This window comes from Arachis duranensis, chromosome 3, assembly GCF_000817695.3.
Source record: "Arachis duranensis cultivar V14167 chromosome 3, aradu.V14167.gnm2.J7QH, whole genome shotgun sequence".
Taxonomy (NCBI): Eukaryota; Viridiplantae; Streptophyta; class Magnoliopsida; order Fabales; family Fabaceae; genus Arachis; species Arachis duranensis.
In genome coordinates, this window is record NC_029774.3 from 87,027,137 (window position 1) to 87,044,663 (window position 17,527).

General features: G+C 37.9%; 1 non-coding gene across 1 annotated transcript; it reads right to left on the bottom strand.

Annotated features, from left to right (window-relative positions):
• Window positions 1-6,712: 6,712 nt before the first annotated feature.
• Window positions 6,713-6,820, bottom strand: LOC127746356 (small nucleolar RNA R71). Its single transcript, XR_008007975.1, has one exon. It is a non-coding gene; the product is annotated as a small nucleolar RNA R71 (small nucleolar RNA).
• Window positions 6,821-17,527: the final 10,707 nt, after the last annotated feature.

The following is a 17,527-nucleotide window of genomic DNA, read 5'->3' on the forward strand; positions in this document are numbered from 1 at the left end:
TGGGGATAAGATGGATCATGAATGTCTTACACAATGAAATGTTAGCAATACATGTGTTTAAGCAAGCAAAATTAAAGATAACAATCAAGGCACAAGAGAAAGAGACATTTTGATTGTAAACATAAGAAGGTGAGCACAATACATTGCATAAAAGATAAGTGGCACACCAAACTTAGTGTGACACTTTCACTTGGAATTAATGCAGTATCCAATAAAGAGTGGAAACAAAATTTTGTTGCATAGCAACACCAAACTTATAATGCAATCCTCTGTCAATTTATTTGAAACAAGACTAAATGAAACTGTTGTATGTTAAATACAATCACCAAGCCAAGAATCTTGTCATGAATAAAGCTCTCTTGGTGATGTATTAACAAATACAGTTAATAAAAGAAAGCATTAAAAACACGTAAATGAATAGAGAGGAAACTAAAATGTTAAACCAAAAAAGAAAAATAAAATTGCAGAGGCATTATGATTATGCAGACAAGTAGTGTTTCTTCAATGAATTGCCTAGAAGAATAAGTGGCACACCAAACTTAGAATCTTGGTGTGTCACTTTCATTTTTGATTTGATGCAATCATCCAAAAATATTGAAAACAATTTGTTGCAAGGCAACACCAAACTTGGAATGTAACCATATGCCAATTTATTGAATTTAAACAAAGCAAAGAAAGAAAGCAAAGCAAGGAAGAGAAACATTACCTATTGTTGGCATGTTGTTCTTCACTTTCTTCCTCTTCTTCCAATTTGTTAAGAGGAATGACCTCAAGGGAGGAGAAGATTTAGCTATTGCCCCCTGTCTTGGTCTCTCCTCAGCAAGCTTTCTTTTGTTAATGGCTTGATTGAGCTTGCTTGCTAGATCAGGGGGAGGATTGCTTGTAGTTGACCTTCTCTTCTTCATGCATATTGTCCTTTGTAGCTTGGTCACAATCCTCTTCTCGGTACTTTTGTTAATTGCCTTCACTTCCTTGAGTCCAAGTCTTGGTGGTTGTGTGATTGTTAGAGTGTTCTCTTCATCAAGAGCTTCTTGAATTGGTGGTTCCATGAACTCTTCCTTCATGTACTTCTCTGCCCCACTTGAGTGTGAATTTTCTTGAATGACTTCCTCACTTTTTTGTTCCTCCACTCCTTTCTTTGCACTCAATATTTGACTTAATAGTTCTTTTATGGAGGAGGTTTATTGTTCTTCCCAAGATTTCTTCATCTCCTCTTCATATTTTTCGATCGTGAGGGTTGTGAATGTTCATGTTCCTTTGTCACCTCAAGTGCAGTTTCATTTTCAACCACCTCATTCTTCATTGAAAGTTCACTTGATGCAGTAGCCTCCTCATCTTGCTCTTCCACTTTATCCTTCACATCCATCAATTGGTCTTCATTTTCCTTGCTTAGTAGTTCTAAGCATTTATCTGTGTCCTCCAATTGCTCATCTGTTTCCTGAGAGAGGATTTCTAGTTCTCTGCGAGATTGTTGTTGTTCCTCCACAATTCTTTTGAACATGGACTCAAGCTTTGAGAGTCTTTGGCTCGTGGAAGTTTGTGTTGAGGCAAATTTAGGTGAGGAAGGATTTTCAAATGTAGAAGTGGGAGGTGAGGTTAAACACTCTCTCAAGTGACTTGACTGCTCAGAATTTGCAGTTTCTTGGTGATACTCCCAGTCACCATTAGAATAGCAACTTGCATCATTTTGTGGTGGAGGAAAATATCCCATATGATTCTCTTGCTCATCTTGTGTTTCTGAAGCAAATCTCCATGGATTGGAGTGCTCAGAATTTGTATTTTCTTGGTGATATTCCCAACCACCATTAGAATAATGACGTGAATCATATTGTGATGGTGGGCAATATCCCATGAAATTTGTTTGATTAAAAGATGAGGTGAACTCCATTTGAATTTTTTAAAACACAACACCAATGAAAATTGAAATTACTCATATTAGAGATGAGTTTTGCTTAGTGAGGCAAAAACACAAACACCTTGGTTTCAACTTAGAACAGAGAACAAAAACAAAAAAAATGCTTGATCTAGACTTCTCACCCACTTAATCATTGTTGATCAAAATCAATCACCGGCAACGGCGCCAAAAACTTGATGATGTTTTTGTGGAAAAACGAATTTTTCCAAAACACCTAAAACTCGCCGACAAGTGTACCGGGTCGTATCAAGTAGTAAAACTCACTTAGAGTGAGGTCGATCCCACAGGGATTGATGGATCAAGCAACTTTAGTGGGTGATTAGTTTAGTAAAGCTAACATTGAGTGAATTGTGTGAAGTTGTAGCCAACAGAAAGTAAATGACAATAAATTTAAAGTTGCAGAATGTAAATTGGCAAGTAACTTAAAGAGCAAGAAATGTAAATTGCAAGAATCTTAATTGACAAGAAATATAAATTGCATCAAATATAAAGGGGAGTGGGTGCTGGAATTGCAGAAATTAAACAAGAGAAAGTAAATTGCAACAAACAGAAGAACTAAAGATGAATTGAATTGCAGTAGATCTTAAGCAAAAGAGTAAAAATGCTTTGAAAATTTAAGAACAGAAAGTGAGCGATGCTTAATTTGCAGCAATTTAAAAGAGGGTTGAAGATCTCAGGAGTGGAAGAGACTAGAAAACAAGTCTAGATCTCAAATCCTTCCTTGATCCAACAAGAACAATTGCAAAATGAAAATGGAAAGTAAATTGCAGAAGAAAAGAAAGCGACGGTAGTAAACAGAATTTGAATTATGCAGAAGAATTAACAAGAGATCTCAAGGTGGAATTGAAACAGAAGTTCTTCAATTCTCCACCCAAGATCCCAAAACGAAAATGAAAACCAAGAGAGAGAGCTTTCTAATGGAGCTGCTCTCCAATATTCTCTAATGGGGCTCTCTTTACAAAGATGAAAATGATGCCTTATATAGGCTTTACAAAGTGAAAATAAAATTCAAACAAATTAAAATGAAAATCCTAATCTAATTGATCCTTGTACCTTTGAGTGATGATAATGGGCTTAGCTTGCTTTGGATTTGAGGAAGAGTGGGTCTAGATGGTCTTGGTTCAATTGGTGAAGAGTTGAATTCAAAAGGAATTTTAATTGAATTTTGGCCCATGTGAAAATTTCTCCCAGGAGGATGCTCAGCTCTAGTGGTGAGCGGAGCATTGAGCTTGCTTGTGTTGCCTTGTGCGCACCAAGCCCCTTGACCGTGCCAAATTGTGCGTGACATGCTTCCCTGGGCCGTGTCAAATTGTGCCTCATGCACCAAGGAGTAGCGCTCTGCTCACCTTGTGAGTTGAGCATTGGCTTCCAAGGGGAGGTCCCAAGTTCAAGCCTTGGTGAAAGCATTTGGGGAGCAATTTTCCTTGATTTTTCATGAAGAGAAACACGACAATGCTCTCCAAGTGAGCACACCACTCTCTAAGTGAGTGCTATTAGAAGCACCTCTTTGCCTTGGAGTGAGGCTCCCTCTTCGAATCTTGGTGGTTGCACTTTGGTCTATTTTTGCTTATTTTTAGCCCTTAAAGATGCATCTCGTTCATGCCCCCACTTTCATGCCAAATATGAATTGCCATACATCGTTGGAAAGCTCTGAATGTCAGCTTTCCAACGCAACTGAAAGCACATCAATCAGACATCTATAGTTCAAGTTATAACCCTTTGAAAGAGGCATGGTCATGTTGTGAGCGCCCAGATTTTAACTTAGCGAAAATTTTGCTTCCAAGTTGAAATTGCATCAGGGTAATGCTCAGCTCTCCAAGTGAGCGCAGCATTGTATGTTGATTGCCTATTCTCCTTTAATTTGGTCATGGGCCACGCTTTTAAAAGCGTGGCCTAAGGCTCCAAAGTGTGCTCCAACTTCAAAGTGTTCCCCAAAGCTCTTTTTTTCTCCTTTTTAGCTTATTTTGTGCTTCTTTGCTTCTTTTTCTTCTTATTTCTTACAAGATTTATAAAATTAAAAGATCAAGAAAATATACCATTTAAGCACAAAAACATTCAATATTTAAGCACAAATAATCAATTTCTTGTATGAAAAAGCATAGAAAAACATGACATGGTGACATGTCATCAAATGTGATGATCCGTGACACTCATCACTATTCTCAAACCATGAACGCGTGCTTGACAACCACTCCCGATCTGCCTTTGATTGAGCATATATCTCTTAGCCTCCATTCCGAAATATCGGAGTCTTCATGGTATCAACTATAATTATTGGCGGCCATTCCTAAGATCCGGAAAGTCTAAACCTTGTTTATGGTATTCCGAGTAGGATTTGGGAAGGGATGACTATGACGAGCTTCAAACTCGAGAGTGTTGGGCATAGTGACAGACGCAAAAGGTTCACTGGATTCTATTCCAACATGATCGAGAACCGACAGATGATTAGCCGTGCGGTGACAGTGTACATGGACCATTTTCACTGAGAGGATGGGAGGTAGCCATTGACTCCGGTGAAACCCAACATACAGCTTGCCATGGAACAGAGTATGAAGGATTGGATGAAGGCAGTAGGAAAGCAGAGATTCAACTTAGAACAAAGCGTCTCTATGCACTTATCTGAAATTCTCACCAATGAATTACATAAGTATCTCTATCTCAAGCCGACAATCTCCTTGGGATCAACCCTTACTCACGTAAGGTTTATTACTTGGACGACCCAGTGCACTTGCTGATTAGTTGTGCGAAGTTGTGAAAAAGAGTTGAGATTACAATTGTGCGTACCAAGTTGTTGGCGTCATTGTGTATCACAATTTCGTGAACCATGTTTTTGGCGCCGTTGCCGGGGATTGTTCGAGTTTGGACAACTGACGGTTCATCTTGTTGCTCAAATTAGGTAATTTTTATTTTCTTTTCCAAAAGCTTTCAAAAATCTTTCAAAAGTTTTTTTTATTTATTTGTTTTCGTTTTTCCAAAATTATTTTCGAAAAATCCAAAAAAATTCATAAAATCATAAAAACTCAAAAAAACTTCATGGTTCTTGTTTTAATCTAGGGCCAAATTTTAATTTTGGTGTCAATTGCATGATTTTAATGGTCTTGCAATTTTCGAAACACATGCATTGTGTTCTTGATGATCTTCAAGTCGTTCTTAATGAATTGCCTTGTTTGATCATCATGATTTATTGATTTGCACTGCATGATGGTCTACATATGCATTCTTGCATTCATATGGCCCAAACATGAGAAAGTTCTAAGTTTGGTGTCCTCCATATTTTCTTTCATTAAGAAAACTGAGTTCTTGATGTTCATCTTGATCTTCAAGATTGTTCTTGGTGTTCATCTTGACGTTTATAATGTTCTTGCATATATCTTGTGTTTTGATCCAAGAATTATATGTTTTGACTCATTTCGTTGTTTTTCGAAATTGAAAACATATCTTCTTGAATAAAGGATTTAGCAAAATGAAGATCTAAGAACATAAAGCAGAGGAATTACAGAGAAAAAGCTAGGTGTTCAAAACGCCCAGTGAAGAAGGAAAACTGGCATTTAAACGCCAGCCATGGTACCTGGCTGGACATTTAAATGCCCAAACCATGCAGCAATTGGGTGTTAAACGCCCAAAACATGCAGCTCCTGGGCGTTTAACGCCAGGATGACACAAGGAGAGGAATTTTGTTTTCAAATCAAATCTTTTTCAAATCTTCATAATTTTTCAAAATAAAATATTTTTCAAATCAAATATTTTCAATCATATCTTTTTCAAAATCATATCTTTTCAAACATATCTTTTTCAAACAAAAAATCAAATCTTTTTAATTTCCTTTTCAAATCTTTTTCAAAATAAATTTCAATCATATCTTTTCAAACATATCTTTTTCAAATCATATCTTTTTCTAAATCAATTTCAAAATCTTTTCTAACTTCTTATCTTCTCAAAATTTATTTTCAAATCTTTTTCAACTAACTAATTGACTTTTTGTTTGTTTTACTATTTTTTATCTTTTTCAAAACCACAACCAATTTTTCAAAATTTTATTTTAAATTTTATTCTTTTTATTTTCGAAAATTCTCCCCCCTCTCTTATATTTTTCGATTTAAACACTAACATTCCTCCTCCATTGTCAATTCAAACTCCACCTCTCTTTGTGTGTTTGAATTCTTCCTTACTTACCTCATCCTTCCATTCTTGTTTTCCTCTGACACCTCAAGGAATCTCTATACTGTGACATAGACGATTCTATATTTTCTTTGTTTTCTTCTCTTTCATATGAGCAGGAACAAAGATAAAGGAATACTTGTTAAAGCTGATCCTGAACCTGAAAGGACTCTGAAGAGGAAGCTAAAAGCATCTAAAGCACAAAACTCTAAACTTTTCGAAAAGGAAGCAGCAAAAGAAACAATTATGGCTGAACTAAACAACAATGCAAGGAAGATGCTTGGTGATTTTACTACACCTACTTCCAACTTCTATGGAAGAAGCATCTCAATCCCTGCCATAGGAGCAAACAATTTTGAGCTAAAGCCTCAATTAATTTCTCTACTGCAATAGAACTGCAAGTTTCAGGGACTTCCATCAGAAGATCATTATCAGTTTTTAACTGAGTTCTTACATATCTGTGATACTGTTAAGACCAATGGAGTTGATCCTGAAGTCTACAAGCTTATGCTTTTCCCTTTTGCTGTAAGAGACAGAGCTAGAACATGGTTGGACTCACAACCCAGAGATAGCCTGGACTCTTGGGATAAGTTGGTCATGGCTTTCTTAGCCAAGTTCTTTCCACCTCAAAAGCTGAGCAAGCTTAGAGTGGATGTTCAAACCTTCATACAAAAAGATGGTGAGTCCCTCTATGAAGCTTGGGAAAGATACAAGCAGCTGACCAAAAAGTGTCCTTCTGACATGCTTTCATAATGGAGCACATTAGATATATTCTATGATGGTCTGTCTGAATTTTCTAAGATGTCACTGGACCACTTTGCAGGTAGATCCATTCACCTAAAGAAAATGCCTGCAGAAGCTCGGGAACTTATTGAAATGGTTGCAAATAACCAGTTCATGTATACCTCTGAGAGGAATCCTGTGAGTAATGAGACGCCTCAAAAGATAGGAGTTCTTGAAATTGATGCTCTGAATGCTATACTGGCTCAAAACAAAATATTGACCCAACAAGTCAATATGATCTCTCAGAGTCTTAATGGATTGTAAAATGCATCCAACAGTACTAAAGAAGCATCTTCTGAAGAAGAAGCTCATGATCCTGAGAACCCTGCAATGGCAGAGGTGAATTACATGGGTGAAGCCTTTGGCAACACCTATAATCCTTCACAGAAAAATTATCCAAATTTTTCATGGAAGGATCAACAGAAGCAAGGCTTCAATAATAACAATGGTGGAAGAAACAGTTTTAGTAACATCAAACCTTTCCCATCATCATCTCAGCAACAGACAGAGCATTCTGAGCAGAATCTTTCTAGCTTAGCAAACATAGTCTCTGATCTATCTAAGGCCACTCTTAGTTTCATGACTGAAACAAGATTCTCCATTAGAAATTTAGAGGCACAAGTGTGCCAGCTGAGTAAAAGGGTTACTGAAACTCCTCCTAGCACTCTCCCAAGCAATACAGAAGAGAATCCCAAAGGAGAGTGCAAGGCCATTAATATAATCAACATGGCTGAAACCTTAGAGAAGGAGGAGGACGTGAATCCCAATGAGGAAGACCTCAGGGAACGTCCAATGGTCAGTAAGGAATACCCTAATGAGGAACCAAAGGAATCTGAGGCTCATACAGAGACCATAGAGATTCCCTTGAACCTCCTTTTACCATTCATGAGCTCTAATGACTATTCATCTTTTGAAGAGGATGAAGACATTGTTGAAGGGAAAGTTGTCCAATATTTAGGAGCAATCATGAAGCTGAATGCCAAGCTATTTGGTAATGAGACTTGGGAGGAAGAGCCTCCCTTGCTCACCAATGAACTGAATACATTGGTTCAGCAAAATTTACCTCAAAAGAAATAGGATCCTGGTAAATTCTTAATTTCCTGTACCATAGGCACCATGACCTTTGAGAAGACTCTGTGTGACTTGGGGTTAGGGATAAACATGATGCCCCTCTCTATAATGGAGAGACTAGGAATCTATGAGGTACAGGCTACCAAATTCTCATTAGAGATGGCAGATAAATCTATGAAAAAGGCTTATGGACTAGTAGAGGACGTGCTAGTAAAGGTAGAAGGCCTTTACTTCCCTGCTGATTTCATAATCCTAGACACTAGGAGGGATGAGGATGAATCCATCATCCTCAGAAGACCCTTCCTAGCCACAGCAAGAGCTGTGATTGATGTTGACAGAGGAGAGTTGATCCTTCATGTGAATGAAGAAAGCCTTGTAGTAAAGACTCAAGGTTCTCCATCTGTAACCATGGAGAGTAAGCATGAAGAGCTTCTCCCAATACAGAGTCAAACAGAGCCCCCATATTCAAACTATAAGTTTGGTGTTGGGAAGCCACAACCAAACTCTAAGTTTGGTGTTGAGAGATCTCAACCATACTCTGATCATCTGTGAGGCTCCATGAGAGCTCACTGTCAAGCTATTGACATTAAAGAAGCGCTTATTGGGAGGTAACCCAATTTTATTTTAATTTTATCTATATTATTTTGTTTTCTTTTAGGTTGATGATCATGTGAAGTCACAAAAACAATTACAAAAATAAAGAAGAAAATAAAAAATAGCATTGAAAACAGCACATCCTGGAGGAAGGACTTACTGGCGTTTAAATGCCAGTAAGGGTAGCAAAATAGGCGTTTAAACGCCCAATCTGGCACCGTTCTGGGTGTTTAAACGCCAAAATAGGGTACCAGACTGGCGTTTAAACGCCAGAACAGGGCAACAAATTGGCATTTAGACGCCAGAATAAGAAGGAAAGCTGGCGTTTAAATGCTAGAACAGGGCAGCAAACTGGCGTTTAAACGCCAGAATTGCACTCTAAGGCGTTTCAAATGCCCAATTGGAGCAGGGATGAGAATTCCTTGACCCCTCAGGATCTGTGGACCCCACAGGATCTCCACCAACCTCAACTCACTCTCTCTCCCCTTCACACCCTTCTACAACACTCTTCCCCAAATACCCTTCACCAATCACCTCCATATCTCTTCCCCAAATACCCTTCACCAGTTACTCCCTTAACACTTCACCAAAAACCCCCCACCCAACTTCAAAATTCAAAACCATTTCCCTCCCAAATCCACCCAAACCTTTCGGCCACTCTCCTTCCCTTTTCCTATAAATACCCATTTTCACTCATTCAATCTCACATATCACAAACACTACTTCTACCACTTGGCTGAACCACATTCCACCCTCCATCTCCTCCATTTTATTCTTTTTCCCCTTCTTTCCTTCTTCTTTTGCTCGAGGACGAGCAAACCTTTTAAGTTTGGTGTGGTAAAAGCATTGCTTTTTATTTTTCCATAACTATTTATAGCACCTAAGGCCGGAAAACCTCTAGAAAGAGGAAGGGGAAGATAATTGCTTCCAACTCCGAGTCATGAGAGATGGAGAGATTCATCTCAAAGGTCCATCAAGACCACTTCTATGAAGTTGTGGCCAAGAAAAAGGTGATCCCTATGCAATTCAGCTGGAATTGTCATAAAAGAAGACATCCTCATTGAAGAGGACAAGCCCATCACCAAAAAGAGGATGGAGCAAACCAGAGAGCCCACTCATGGACCTCAACAAGAGCATGAAGAATTCCCTCATCAAAAAATCCATGAGATGCCTCAAGGGATACATTTTTCTCCACACAACTATTGGGAGCAACTAAGGATAGGAGCACCAAAAGCACTAAGGATGGAGCAACAAAGGCAAGGAAGAGACATAGAGAAGCTAAAGAGCACTATTGGTTCTTCAAGAGGAGGAAGACGCCACCCTCACTAAGGTGGACTCATTCCTTAATCTCCTTGTCTATTTATTTTTCTGTTTTCGGCTTTATGCTGTAGGTTTTATCTATATTTGTGTCTTTACTACATAATCATTAGTGTCTAGTGTCTATGTCTTGAAACTATGAATAACTCCATGAATCTTTCACCTCTCTTACATGAAAAATGTGCTTAATATTCAAAAGAACAAGAAGTACTTGGATTTCAAATTTTATCTTGAAACTAGTTTAATTATTTTGATGTGGTGGCAATACTTTTTGTTTTCTGAATGAATGCTTGAACAGTGCATATTTTTTATCTTGTTGTTTATGAATGGTAAAGTTGTTGGCTCTTTAAAGAATGATGAATAAAGAAAAATGTTATTGATAATATGAAAAATCATTAAATTGATCCTTGAAGTAAGAAAAAGCAGTGAAAAAAAAGGTGAAAAAAGAGAAAGAAAGAAAAAGAAAAAGCAAGCAGAAAAAGCCAATAGCCCTTTAAACCAAAAGGCAAGGGTAAAAAGGATCCAAGTCTTTGAGCATTAATGGATAGGAGGGCCCAACGAAATAAAATCTGGGCTTAAGCGGTTAAATCAAGCTGTCCCTAACCATGTGCTTGTGGCATGCAGGTCCAAGTGAAAAACTTGAGACTGAGTGGTTAAAGTCGTGATCCAAATTAAAAGAGTGTGCTTAAGAACTCTGGACACCTCTAACTGGGGACTTTAGCAAAGCTGAGTCACAATCTGAAAAGGTTCACCCAGTTATGTGTCTGTGGCATTTATGTATCCAGTGGTAATACTGGAAAATAAAGTGCTTAGGGTCACGGCCAAGACTCATAAAGTAGCTGTGTTCAAGAATCAACGTACTGAACTAGGAGAATCAATAACACTATCTAAAATTCTAAGTTCCTATAGATGACAATCATTCTGAATTTCAAAGGAAAAAGTGAGATGCCAAAACTATTCAGAAGCAAAAAGCTACAAGCCTCGCTCATCTAATTAGGACTAAGTTTCATTGATAATGTGGGATTCATTGTATATTCTCTTCTTTTTATGCTATTTTGTTTTTAGTTGCTTCGGGACAAGCAACAATTTAAGTTTGGTGTTGTGATGAGCGCATAATTTATACGCTTTTTGGCATTGTTTTTAGGTAGTTTTTAGTAGGTCCTAGCTACTTTTTGGAATGTTTTTATTATTTTTTATGCAAAATTCATATTTTTGGACTTTACTATGATTTTGAGTGTTTTTTTGTGATTTTAGGTACTTTCTGGCTGAAATTGAAGGACCTGAGCAAAAATCTGATTTAGAGGCTGACAAAGGACTGCAGATGCTGTTGGATTCTGACCTCCCTGCACTCGGAGTGGATTTTCTGGAGCTACAGAACTCCAAATGGCACACTCTTAATTGCGTTGGAAAGTAGACATCCAGGGTTTTCCAGCAATATATAATAGTTCACACTTTGCACGAGTTTTGACGATGTAAAATGGCATCAAAATGCTAGCTCTCTACCTTTTTCTGGCGTCAAAATGCCAAAACTAGCATAAAAGTTGGAGTTAAACGCCCAAACTGGCACCAAAGCTGGTGTTTAACTCCAATGAAGACCTCTAAATGTGTAAAGCTCAATGCTCAGCCCAAGCACACACCAAGTGGACCCTGAAGTGGATTTTTGCATCATTTACCTATTTCTGTAAACCCTAGTAGCTAGTTTCATTATAAATAGGACCTTTTACTATTGTATTCATCTTGGAACCTTGGCATCTATCTTTGATCAGTTTATGAAATCTTAGACATTGGGGAGGCTGGCCATTCGGCCATGCCTAGACCTTGTTCTTATGTATTTTCAACGGTGGAGTTTCTACACACCATAGATTAAGGTGTGGAGCTCTGTTGTTCCTCGGGTATTCATGCAAAGTACTACTGTTTCCTATTTAATTCATGCTTATTCCTATTCTAAGATATTCGCTTGTACTTCAACATGATGAATGTGATGATCAGTGACACTCATCACTATTCTCAACCAATGAACGCGTGCCTGACAACCACTCCCGTTCTACCTTAGATCGAGCGTATATCTCTTAGCCTCCATTCCGAAAGATCGGAGTCTTCGTGGTATAAGCTAGAATTATTGGTGGCCATTCTTGAGATCCGAAAAGTCTAATCATTGTTTGTGGTATTCCGAGTAGGATCTGGGAAGGGATGACTATGACGAGCTTCAAACTCGCGAGTGTTTGGCGTAATGACAGACGCAAAATGACCACTGGATTTTTTCCAACATGATTGAGAATCGACAGATGATTAGCCGTGTGGTGACTGCACACATGGACCATTTTCACTGAGAGGATGCGAGGTAGCCATTGACGCCGGTGAAACCCAACATACAGCTTGCCATGGAACGGAGTATGAAGGATTGGATGAAGGCAGTAGGAAAGCAGAGATTCAACAGGAACAAAGCATCTCTATGCACTTATCTAAAATTCTCACCAATGAATTACATAAGTATCTCTATCTTTATTTCATGTTTATTTATCTTTTAATTATTAAAACTCCATAACCATTTGAATCCGCCTGACTAAGATTTACAAGGTGAACATAGCTTGCTTCAAGCTGACAATCTCCGTGGGATCGACCCTTACTCACGTAAGGTTTATTACTTAAACGACCCAATGCACTTTTTGGTTAGTTGTGCGAAGTTGTGAAAAAGAGTTGAGATTACAATTATGCGTACCAAGTTATTGGCGCCATTGTGTATCACAATTTCGTGCACCAAGAGGTTGATAAACCATCATTTTACGATTTATATTGTGTTTAATTGAGTGGTTTTATCAAGTCTTTCACCCACTTATTCATATGATTAGCATGATATTACAAGTCCTTCCCAAAATTGCTCTATGATTGAAAACTTGCTTCCTAAAGATCTTTTAATTGTGTATTTTTATTCTCCTTTATACCATTCGATGCCGTGATCTGTGTGTTAAGTGTTTCAGGCTTCATAGGGCAGGAATGGCTTAGAGAATGGAGAGGAAGCTTGCAAAAATAGAAGGAACACAAATAATTGAGGAGATGACCAGCGAGAAGCGACGCGGACGCATGGCTCACGCATCCGCGCGAATTGGACAAAATCACAGCGGCGCGAACGCGTGCTTGACGCGAGCGCGTGGATTGGAATCTGCACGAGTGATGCGAATGCGTGGACGATGTGCACGCGTGGTAAGGAAAAACACTGGATGACGCGAGTGCGTGGACGACGCGGTCACGTGACGTGCGCGATCTGTAGAATTTACAGAAATCACTGGCGTGGATTTTGGGCCGCATTTTGACCTAGATTTTGGCCCAGAAACACAGACTAAAGCCAGGGAACATGTAGAGACTCAGGAGGGAGATGGAGATTCACATTAGGATAGCTTTTGAATTTTAGATCTGATTTTATTCCTCTGCTAGGTTTCTCTCTACACACTCATAGTTCTTAGGATTTCATTGTTTATTGCTTTTTGGATTGGGATATTGAGAGAGTTATTACCTCTGCAAGACTTCATCATTCTAGTCAGTTTCCTTACTTTTTGCTTACTCTTTTGTATCCTTAATTTGTCTAGAGTCCCAATTGGATTACTTTTAGAATTTATTAATGCAGAAACTATTTTATTTTTAATTGATCTTTTGATTATTGTCTATTATGTCTTTTTTTTATTCTCTCTTTAATTTTGTGAAGTTTATATTTATGATAATGGAGTAGTTTCCTAACTTGATTGGGAGCGGATTAAAAGGAGAACCTTGAGTTGGGATACTCAAGAGTTCAATTGTGATTGGTTCGTTGTTGGTTGACTTGTTAGTCACTAACTTTAATCTTTCCCAAGGGAGAGGATTAGGACTTGTGAATAGAAGTTGACTCCCAACTACTTGACTTTCCCTTAATCAGTGAGGGTTAACTAAGTAGAAACAACTACTAATTATTAATTGATCTTGAGAAAATCCCAACAAGGATAGAACTTCTGATTAATCTTCTCCTGGTCAAGGTATTTAATTGAATCACATAAATTCTCTGATTTAATTCCCTGTTTATCAAACTCAAAAATTTCTTGGAAAACCTCTAACCAATAAGCTGCACTCTTTTGTCAACTCGTTGGGAGACGACCTGGGTCTCATACTCCCAGTAATCTTATTCTCGACTTTGTGATAACTCTTTTCTAAATTGACAAGTGGATTTTTGCCTGTTAAGAGTTGTACTTGCAATGCTGTTTTCCTTAATAATTCTTAATCTGCCAATTTCCACCACGTCAGTTACGTCGGAAGCGGGTCGAAACCGACAGATGAGCTCATTACCTGCACTAGGGATAGACATGCATCATGATTGATTGAGCATATCTTCTATGAATTCTGTTTTCTGTGATTGTGTATTTGTTGTGTTTGTTTTCTCTTTATGTTCTTTAGTTATTGTGTTGATGCGTGATTCTGTTGTTGCTGCTGACTGGGTATAGTATTAAAACAGACTTAATTAACCACCCCGATCCTACTAAGAACTCCCCAGTTCTTACCCTTGCTCTTCCCCCTTCAGATAGAAATAGGAACTCTAGTTAAGATTACCCCTATATATATAGAGGACCCAGCAAAGGATACGAAGGTGATAGAAAACTCGTCTTTTGGCTGCATGGATCGATCAGAGACAGTAAGAGTTGGTAGCGTATTTTGGGTGGTGCCGACAGTGTAGCCTAGATATTTTGAATTAGTATTTCACTTTGGATATATCCACCGAGAGATTAGAAGCTGTAAATACTGGTTAGGCTAGTTTCGGGTGCCAGCTTAGGGGCTTCCTATATGGACCAAGGCCTAGAGTGTTAACTATGTATATAGTAGCAAGATATGAAGAATTGTATGCTAACTCATGCGATATATGGTAGTACCTTTATATGTATGTATGATCTATGTTATATGTTATGTTGATATATGATGTTGGCCTTGTGTATGTTTTATTTGATTCCCTATTATGACTTATGTATGTTTAATTAGCTGTCCTCGCAAATCTTTTTATAAAGTAAAAGTCTTTCCAAAATGCTAAACCGATTACAGGCTTAATAATAAATAGCAAAAGTTTTAGGTGAACAAGTTGGTGACACTTGATTTCTAGTCTGATCATGACTTACTGGGAATTGGGTCGTTACAAGAATGGTTCGGTTGGGACCCAAAAAGGGTGGCAAAGTCTGAGATTTAGGGGAGATGCTGTCGAAATTTTATTATGAAACTCAAGACTTTGTTTGAAATATCTAGAAAAATGTTGGACTTGAGAAATTGTATTATTTGGTTTTTGATTTATTAAGAAAAGATTTATGTTTAGGTTTGACTTATTAAGAAAAACTTTATGTTTTGAATGTGATTTATTAAGAAAAGATTCTGTATTGAGTTTTTACTCGTAAAAAAAAAGACTTTATGTTTTGAGTTTGATTAAAAAAATTACTTTTTAAGGAATTATTATTCCAGGAGTTTATTAATTTTAAAGAACAAGTTTGATTGTCGTCCTTTCTAAAATCTCAAGACTCTGCCATGAGAATTACTTAATAAATGATTCTTTTTAGTCTTTTGAAAAAGGTTTACATCTGAAATGGTTTTAAAGTTGGTTTGGAAAAATCCTGGTTAAGTAAGAAATGGTTTTTGTATGAAAGAAGAACTTGTTGTAAGTAATGTGGTTTCAGAAGTTTGGAAAAGGTTATAGGAAGTGGTGTTGGTTTTATATAAAAAAATTATTTGAGTTCGGTTTGTTAAGAAGAAGAAATGAGGAGAAAAGAGAACACGGCACGTGTGATTTATGAAATGATTAAAAGGTCATGCTCGTGTGTATGGAATGGCTTCCAGGAGAAAGGGGCCACATGCTTCAACTGGAGATCAGCACCTGCAAAGGTTTGGAACCTTGTAGAGGTTATGCCGCTGGAATGCCTTATCTGACTTGTGAGTCAGATTGCATCGGGTGCGGGTCGAAACCGATAAATGAGCTCATTACCTGCGTTAGGGATTATACATACATTATATTGTTTGCACATTTGCATTTGGTTGTGTGTGCTTGTTTGTTTTGGTTTGCTTATTTGATCAATTATGTTTAATTGGTAACTGTGATACTTGATGTACTTGTTCTTTAAATGTTGTTTGCCTTGTATATGCTTGTGCTTGTGGTTGATTTTCTATTTTGATCATAGTTGTAAAAACCGAACTAGACCGATTAGTTCGACCAAAAAATTGGTGAACCGAACCCTAAGTCGGTTCGATTTATCCTTTGGACCGTTCAAGGAAGAGAACCGGTGTAAATCAGTAAGAACTGAAAAAACCGATCGAAACCGGTGAGAACCGGTACAAACTGGTCTAACCGAATCGGTCAGTTGTGAAAATTTTCAAAATGCTAAAGCTAAAGTTCAAACCTAGAACCTTGAGAATGCATCCTCTTTCTCTTGCCACTATGCCACCATGCTTCTTACTATTGCATATGACAAATAATAATTATATAGTATACATTCAATTACATAATTTTATAAATATCTAATTTAATTTAATTTTTTATTTTATAATGAAATCATGTTTCTTTTGTGAAGAGAAGGATAAGCTCATCCGTTTCCTGTGCGAGAATGTCGATTTATTTGCGTGGACATCAGGGGACATGCCGGGCATAGATCCATCCGTTATCACTCACAAATTGGCTATAAACCCCGCAGCCCGACCAATATCTCAAAAGAAAAGGAATCTCGGCACCGAGAAAAGGTTGGCCTCCATGGCCGAGGCCAAGAAGCTCATTGATGCAAACTTTATCCGAGAAATCAGGTTTACGACTTGGTTAGCCAACGTCATCATGGTAAGAAAAAGCAACGGTAAATGGCGGATGTGCGTCGACTTTACCGGTCTTAATAAAGCATGTCCTAAAAACGCATATCCTTTGCCTTCTATTGACACTTTAGTGGATAACTCTTGTGGATATGGTACCTTGAGTTTTATGGATGCTTACTCTGGTTATAACCAGATTTTCATGCACCCATCAGATCAAGAGAAAACAGATTTTATCACTAAATATGGTAATTATTGTTATAATGTCATGCCTTTTGGATTAAAGAATGCAGGTGCAACTTACCAGAGACTGATGAATAAGGTCTTCGACCAGCAGATAGGCCGAAATATTGAAGTATATGTGGATGATATGGTCGCCAAGACAAAGGTCGGCCATTTCCCATGTCGACGACTTTGTTGAAATCTTTGGTCAAATTCGAGCTTATAATATGAAGCTTAATCCGGAAAAGTGCGCTTTCGGTGTGCGAGGCGGCAAGTTCCTCGGCTTTATCCTCACCAGCCGAGGAATTGAAGCGAATCCGGACAAGTGCCAAGCAATTCTCGACATGACTAGTCCAACGAACATTAAAGAAGTGCAACGATTAACAGGATGTTTGGCGGCATTATCCATATTTCTACCCTGTTTAGCATCCAAATCCCTTGCTTTTTTAAATGTTTACGAAAAAATACTACTTTTCAATGGGATAAAAATTGCGAGACAGCTTTTCAAAATTTAAAGAAATTTCTTTCCGAGCCCCCTGTTTTACAAAAGCCCAAGCTCGGAGAACCGTTATACTTGTATTTATCAGTCACTGACATGGCAATTAGTTCTGTCCTTATTACAGAAAATGAGAAAGCACAGCAGCCAGTTTATTTCGTGAGCAAATCACTGCAGAATGC